The following is an 8,362-nucleotide window of genomic DNA, read 5'->3' as shown; positions in this document are numbered from 1 at the left end:
CATCTGTTCAAGTCCACCTTGGAAACCTGTAACAGATATTTAAATACTACATGAAAAGGCATCTTTAATATAATTTTTAAAAACATTTGAAGTAATTAGCTAAGTGTGTATGTGTGTGTGTGTGTGTGTGTGTGTGTAAAAAATATTCATTTCCCTTTGAGGGCACTTTGTCATTTGAAGGTGTAGGACCCCTCTCTCGGGGACCTCCTTAGGTCATGGGAGTCAGGGTTCCCCAGGAAACACGAGAGGCCTTCTTGATGCAAAAGCAGGAGGTAGCTTTAATGGTGGAGCTCCGGGTCGACACGTATCTCACACAGGAGACAGAGGAAGTCGACCCCGAGACCCAAAAGCTAGGGGTTTTTTATAGAGTAAGGGTTGGGGGATGGGGAGAATTGGTGCGGTTACATATGATTGGCTCATTAAACACAACAAGGCGGTTACAAGTCAGTAGAATAGTACGTGCAGGCTTAGGACGGCAGGAAGTTCCAAAGGGCCGGGAGTATCAGGGTTGACACAGAACATCTGGGTAATGTATAACTTCAAACTGAGTCTTAACAAGCAGGGGGGGAAGTTCACAAAGAAAGTTGAGTTTACAACTTTTCTCCGGAGGAGCTGTATGGCTCATTTATGGTGTAGGGGTCATAACCTATCTTTTGGTAAACATTCCTGGCTTTTAATACCAGAAAGCAGGGCCTGGCGGGCCATCCAGCNGTTATCNCTTTTCTAGCTGTCAGGTAGAAGGACATAAGGCTTCCTGCACCAGTCTGAGTTTAAGATGAGCCAGTTCCAGAGGTAATTAGTAACTCAGGCTGACGGCAAAAGAACAAAGGACTCTTTTTAGGTATCTAAGAAACAAATTGAGTTGGGGTCCCACAAAGGAGGCAGGGTGGCAGGGAGGCAGGGAGGCCACGTGGTTAGTGCTTCAGCCAGGGGTAGGCTTCGATGGAGGCCTTGCTTCAGTCCCCGTAGTTGTACAGGAGCTCCTCCCTAGCTGCGATGTCTCGAAGGCGATGAGGATGAGGTGAGGTTGTCACCCCTAAATATAATCCAGTTTGCTCAAATTTAGGCCGTTTTATGTAAAGTAAATATAAATTTTTTGGGGGGGGGCGGAAAATTGTAGGTTCTGTAAAAGTTTCATCTCAATAGGGGAGGCTGCAGTGTGACACTCAGATGCCATTTTGCTCAGGCACTCATCGCATCTACAGTGAAAGCCTTGCATCTTGGAGCATTAGTTGCTCTAGTTTCGTGCCCTCTGCAGAGGCATGCATTGGTCGGTGCTGGTGGATAAAGGGGAGAAGAGTGGGGGGTCAGCTTTCTTGTCTGTCTCCATGCAGCCACTAAGATCCCGCCAGCTCTGTAAGTCGCTCTGTAATCTCTGGAGGATTTCAGGGTTAGTGTGGCGAAGTTCAGCTTCTCGAGCTCCGATCAGGTACTTTTGTAGACCACCCCCAAAAGATGACTGCATTTAAAGTTCCCTCAATGTTTTTTTATATCAAACATTTAAATATACGCCATAATTTTTTTTTTTGCTATAAAATGTGGATGGACATTTAAATACAGACATTTGAGTTTCTAATCTGTATCCTGTCTACAGTATGATGTTAACAAAATAATAAGAGTGGCTCAAGAGCAACGTCTTAAACTTGTCACTCCTAAATGTAGCCATACAGTCCTTCGTGTATATGATACGTAACTAAAGGTATGCTTGTATAGCAGGACCACCCAGGACTATGAAACGCTGAAAGTGACTTATTACCAAAAATTATTATGGTCTCTTTGAGCAGTCTTTTACACAGTCCATTTAGACCATCATTATTTAAGTATATTGATACATTTAATTCAAAGGAAAAGATTGAACACAGTGCTTATTTTCATCCAAGAGCAGCACATGTAGGATAATAGTGTTAATGTGTAATGGATTTGACTTTTGCGGTCCCAGGCATGCATTACCTTTAGGAGGCATTACACAATTAAGAGAAAAAGTCTAAGAGTGGAGCCTTGGCTTTGTGGTGGAGAATCTGCCTAACCTGCATGGAACCATGGGCCAAATCTCAGTGTTGCCACAATAAACAATGGAACACCCATAAGCTCTACGTTTGCGTTTGTGAGAAGAACCTAAGGATAGTGATACTATTTATGTAACTTTGTAGATAAGCATCCATTCCCCACTCCCCAGGTTCCTGCTTCTTTGGCTAAGAAGCTAAGAAGCAGCAAAACAGCAAGCCATTCCCATTCATGGTACAGATCCTTCGGTTGCTGGCCAATTTTCTTGTTCTCTCTCTCTTATGTCAAAGTGAGTTATGTCTCCCCCCCCCCCCAAAGACTTTATTGTTAATAACAGTGAGAATAATGGCATTTCCTTTTAGGCAAACTGTATGAATTGCCAAACCCACTATGGCTTATTTTAATTCGCAAAGGTCATGACTAATGCTTTGTGTGTGTGCCAGTTGTGAGCTGTGGCAATTGTGGTCTCATTTTCATTTATGGAACTGATTGGAAGCCACAGACCAAGGCTTTCAAGAGCCAAATATGAGGGAAGATTTCTTTCAAAAATTTTTTTCAAGAGATGTTAGTAATTCATCTGTTTATTTAAATGTAAGGTTCAGTTAGACCTTGACTATTACAAAGTTTTTTAAGGAGGTCGTAGAAAACTTTGCTAGTTCATGTTTCATGACAATCTGGAATTATCTTATCAAGCATAACATTTTTATAAAAGCCTAAACAGACAAGAGAAATTTAAATAATACAAAATATATTTATCTTACTAAAATTGTACATACTGAAGGGTAATAGGATTATAATTGGACAGAGATGCGACAACATGGCTTAAAAATGATTTTTAAGAGTTTTATGTGGTATGAAGACGCCTTTTACCCAAACAAATGTCATGAAATGATTATAGTTATTATTATATCTGAAGTGTTGAAATGTCAGAGTAATTGACAACACATTGTACTCTAAGGGGATAAAATGACATGTTTGGATTTCAACAGACTCTTATGTTCTAGACAAAAAGCTCTATTCCTCCTTATGTCCTGGCTTCACACGCACATGCACAAGCACATGTGCAGTATCATACCTTTCCCAGACACCATATCCACAGCACACACACACACACACACACACACACACACACACACACAGAGGCACATGCACAATGCAGAACCACATCTTCTCTGACACCATACCCACACCCTACACACACACACACACACACACACACACACACACACACACATCATTGGTGCACCAAAAGTATGGAAACCTGAAATTTGTAATACACAAGACATTGTACTTTGGAAATTCACTCCCTTAAAAATAAATAAATTAATTTTATGTTACGAGAAAGTCATTCTTTGGCAGGCATCAACTCTCATGTGTTCTGACTCTCTGTTGTAGTCTGGCACTCCTGTCTTTACCTTCAATTTACTCATTTCTTAACGTCCAATTTGAGGACTGGCTTTCGGGGTTCTTGGGCTTTGAGTCCCTCTAATTACAGGACTTCTATTTGGGCTGATGTCATAAATATGCTTCCTTGGTGCTCCTCCCGGAGGAGTGAGTCTTCTATCCTTTGTCCATCTGCAGTCAGCATTCCTGTGAGGACCTGTCTGGTTGCTGTAGCCAAGGCAGCTTTAACTGACTGAGGTCCAGGTGCCGAAAGGTTGGAGGAGTCATGAGCTCATGTGCATACTCTAAAGGAGTAGACCTCTTCCAACTGTTCAGACGGAAGGGGTCAAATCCAAACAAGGATGACTCTTGAAAGCTATCCAATAGGGTTTGCCCATTTCATAGGCTCATATGAAGTAATAGTCTCATATACCACTTTAAAATATATATTTAATTTATCAGGAGACATCTCATGTCAATGGAAATAAAATGTAGACAGAATTTATCCAATCACATATTATAGTTGATACCATTCAAGAGTTTGGAAGAGATCGCCAACTGTTCGTATAAGGATCTGAAAACATAGAGCTATTTTGGTGGAGGTGATGGTGGCGGTAGGGCAAATGGAGGACTGGTTACCACTCCCCTGCCTTCTGGGTAACAGCCACTTCTGTAGTTGTTGAGTGAGCTTTAAATCCGAATCTGAAAACTGTGTTAGTTCAGGCTTTTAGTGCATAAAGTAGGGGTTAGCAGAGCAGTAGTTTCAGTGATATTACCAAAATCTTCCAGGTAATTTGAGACATGGCTCAACTCCTGTGTTTCTAACTTACACTGGAGCTACTTTCACCAAGACACATGTTTATGTTCCTATATGGCTACCTATTGGTCATAATATAAATACTGTTCGATATCATGATTCTATATTTATTTTAAATTTTTCTTAATTTCCTTAATCGCTTATTTGAATTCTTCCTTAATTTCCAGGCAGTTTATAAACTCTCGACCTCAGAATCATTTATTAGTTTAATTTTTTTTTTTTTTGAGACAATGTCCCATGTACCCTAGGCTAGTCTTGAACTTGCTACTTGCTGGCTTTGAATACACCGTCTTCCTAACATCAATTTCTGAAAGCTGTGGTTTCAGGCATGTGCCATCACATCGAGCTCAACGAACGCTTTAAAGAGCTCCAGCCATTCTAGTTTAATTTATTAAAAACAAAAAAATCCCACGATTAGAGTGTCTTTTGTTATTCTGAATTAAATTATTTCAAAGATGACAAAGAGAATATAAATGACTCCAAAGAGTCCCTGCGTACATCCAAAGCTCAGCTTAGCTGCTGGTTGGCAGATTGGGGTTGAGGAAGAATAAAAGGCATACTATTTTAAGCTCTTTATCCAGTTAACTGTCTGTTGAAACGCTTTCAGAGCTTAGGCCAGAGTAGAGAACAATCCCAGCAAAGCTGTGTGGAAGGAACCCAGTACGGAAAGTGAAGAAGCTACGAGAATGTTTTTGGTCTTCTGACAATTGTAGAATCTGAGTCAAAAATAAAGGGACGGGCTGGTGCTGCCCTGCTGGCTCAGGGAGTGCCAGCTCAACCCTGGAAGTTATTTCTTTGTTTTCTGTTTCTAGCCTTATCCTGAAAAGGAGGCACTGAATTTCTACAGTGGACTGTTGAGTTCATCTTCAAAAAGAGAAGCGAAATGTGTAGCTTTATACTTTTCGCACCACCCGTCTCCCCTTGGACAATCGTGCCCCTGGAAAAATGAAAACCCCGTTATTTTAACCCTTTTACTCTACTGACAAGGGGCTTCTGCTCGGGGTGTGGATGCTTGCCAGCAAGCTTTTTAAAGCAAAGGCTCCCCGAGATTTGGGTTCTGTTTGTTTTCTATGAAAACAGATCCTTGGAGTCCCGACAGCACATCCCTTCTCTGATTTCCTAAGAGCTGTGCCCTCTCAGCTCACTGACTCATTTCTTGCTATCAAGATGTTAACTCTTGAGAACAGCATCCTCCTATCTGAGTTGCAGCGATTACGTTTTACAATGACAGCACACGTGTACAAAGGCAGGTGCACCCAGAAGAGTCATTGACCCTCAGGGTAATCATTCCTGAACCTGCCCACCCACACGCCACGTCACGTACATGCTGCTGCCTCCCAGCAGGCCTACCAGGAAGAAAGGTAAGGTGAAGGCAGGCAAAGAAGGCATTGATTGCATCACTGCAGAGATTCTGGAGGGTGTAAGCTTTAGGTGTAAAGTCGGCCGACACTAAACAGTGGTTGGACCGGCTTACCAGATGAGAAAGGAGGACAAATACAGAGGTGCTCAATCTCTTCGTTGTCCTTTCTTTCTAGGCATGAGCCCCTTTCTAATGACTCCAGTTGTTCGTTTTCCTGGATTTCCCCTCTAATCATCTGCCAGAGAGACATTAGATCCGGAGCAATTCTTTGTCAACCATTTTACCTGCTCCGCCCTCTGCTAGAAAATTGCTAAACTGTCTTGGGTTAAAATGCTCAAGTGCCGCAGATTAACAATAACCAGGATGCGGGATGGAAGGGGCATTAGAATCCAGTGATGCTGGACTCAGAGAATCACCTTCTACTTTCTGTGCAGTCTTCTCGAGTTATTTGAGCCTTACATTCTCTTTAAAACATGGATGAGGATTTATGACTCATTTTGGATCATTTTGAAGGATAAATGAAAAATGTATGTAAAGGAATGACTGCTCAAAAGGTTCACTTTTTTTTTTTTCATTCTTCAATTTTCAGATGATTGTTCACTGATTATCAAGCCCTAGACACTCACGATTTTGCTGGTAGGGATTTAGACTGTGAAGGGTATCTATGAAGTAATGCTTTCCTGAGAAAATGCCTTCATGAAAGATTTTTTTTGTTGTTGTTCTGTATGTGTCTACATGTCTGTGTTCAGTAGCATGCATAGATACAGATGTTTGACCACGAGTGCTGGCTTTGCATTGCTGAGGTTCGTCTAACCTGACCTTTGGCCCAGGAAACTGACTCATTCATACATGTTATCTTACGGCTTCTGTATCTTCTGCCCTTTGACTTCCAGGTAGGTTTAGCCATTGGGGAACTACTGCAGGTGACCTTGATGTAATTCTTTTTCTTGATACCTTAAGGTAGATTGCTGAAGGTGGTATATTGATGAAGGCAACCCTACCCCCAACCTTCCTGTTGAGTTGGAGAACAGGGCAAAGTGAACTGTCTGCTGGATCCCATACGGATTCTTGTGCTGTTCTTGTTCAAGGTAAATGTCACTAGATAACGCTCTTCTTTTCAGCCCCAATAACTAACTACTCCTTCCCTTTGTCCTTTTGGACTTAGGGTGTGAAAATGTCACCAGCTCAGCACTCTCACATTATAGCATTGGGGTTTCCTTACACTTGGACCTCTGCAAATAGACTTTTGTAAATAAACCCTCCTCAGACCTTCTTAATGTGAGTATGCCATCTGATTCTGGTAGGAATCCTGGTTTATATGCCATGACACCAAGGTGGAAGTAAAGAACACTGATTCCTGTAACACACGTTCACAAGGCTGATACCGCAAGCTTCCAGCACTCATGATCGTGTTCTATAGGACAGGTCTTGACTTGAGTATGTCTGAATAACAAAGTTATTGTTTAAACCTCTTCCATGACCTTGCCTAATCAGTGCCAGTTGGAAAACAAAAGCCAAACCCCAAAGAGAATGATGACGGATGGCCAGAGGAGAAGCAGTTGTGTGGACTGCATTTTCAAAGAGACAGTAAAAGAATATTTGAGGAAGTAAACTTGAATTTCCATTCAGGATTGTGATCCTTCCTTGGGGTCACAGTCTCTCTGACTGCTGCATCTAGGATGTAAAGCTCCCTCAGATCTTACACTAGACTTTGGAAAAGTTTCACTCTGGACAAAAATTGAAAGATATCAGTGAGACAGCCTTTGCTATGTATCAACACTAGTTAGCAGAGATTAAATGATATTGGGAGTCTGGAATAATGGTAGCAGTAATAGTTTTAATGACAACCAAGAGCTGAGGCTCTTCTTAGGCAAACCTGAAAATCCCAACAGCCAGACATGATTGTTTTAGACGAACGGCTAAAGAGAAGTCTGTTTCCATACTTTGTACAAAGGCCCTATGAATGCTGCAAAGCAGGACTGAACATAGCAGTTTATACTCTCCGCAGGCTTGAAAATTTCATTCGTACTTGAACTTTGAATGTGTCTTCTACTTCAAATTGTTCATTTGACAACAACCGTTTTAAGATGGGATTGCTCTTTTCTGACAAACTTCCTTTCTGCTGATACACTATTCTTAACACCAGTGCATGTTTCATAGAGAACTAGCAATACTTTGGATATTGGCCTTTTGGTTGGCATCACACTCCCGAGGGTCTAATAAGGTTGGTGCTCATGGATTCCTTTCACTTTGTTTCTGCACGGCAAATGACGCAGCTCGGTCTACGTGAATCCGGAAGGAAAGGATTCGCTCTCCTACTGCACGGCGAGTAACACGAGAAAACCCAAACAGAGAAGATTCATTTTTACACGGTGGCTGAGCTTTACACAAAACTCAGAAATGTTTGCTTTATATGACAACGTAATACCCGTGAAACAGAGTGACCTCAGCCACTGTTCTTCACTGAGTGTCTGTTTCCTAAAACGGTTTTCTTAACCTTCCCATGAGAAAAATCTCATTTCATGCTTAGTGAGGAAGGACTAAACTTTTATTTCTCTAGCTGAATCCACACACCCTTCTTCTTTTATGTATACTCGTTGGTTTACATACACATTTAGATGCTTAAGGATTCTTTAAGAAAATTAGTCTTTCTCCTACCTCCCTTCCTTCCTCCTTTCCTTCCTCTTCCCCTCTGTCCACTCACCCCCTTTCCTTTCCTTTCCTTTCCTTTCCTTTCCTTTCCTTTCCTTTCCTTTCCTTTCCTTTCCTTTCCTTTCCTTTCCTTTCCTTTCCTTTCC

Source organism: Mus pahari, chromosome 7 (assembly GCF_900095145.1).
Source record: "Mus pahari chromosome 7, PAHARI_EIJ_v1.1, whole genome shotgun sequence".
Taxonomy (NCBI): Eukaryota; Metazoa; Chordata; class Mammalia; order Rodentia; family Muridae; genus Mus; species Mus pahari.
The sequence above is the reverse complement of the archived record's forward strand: the minus strand, read 5'-3'. Positions refer to the sequence as shown.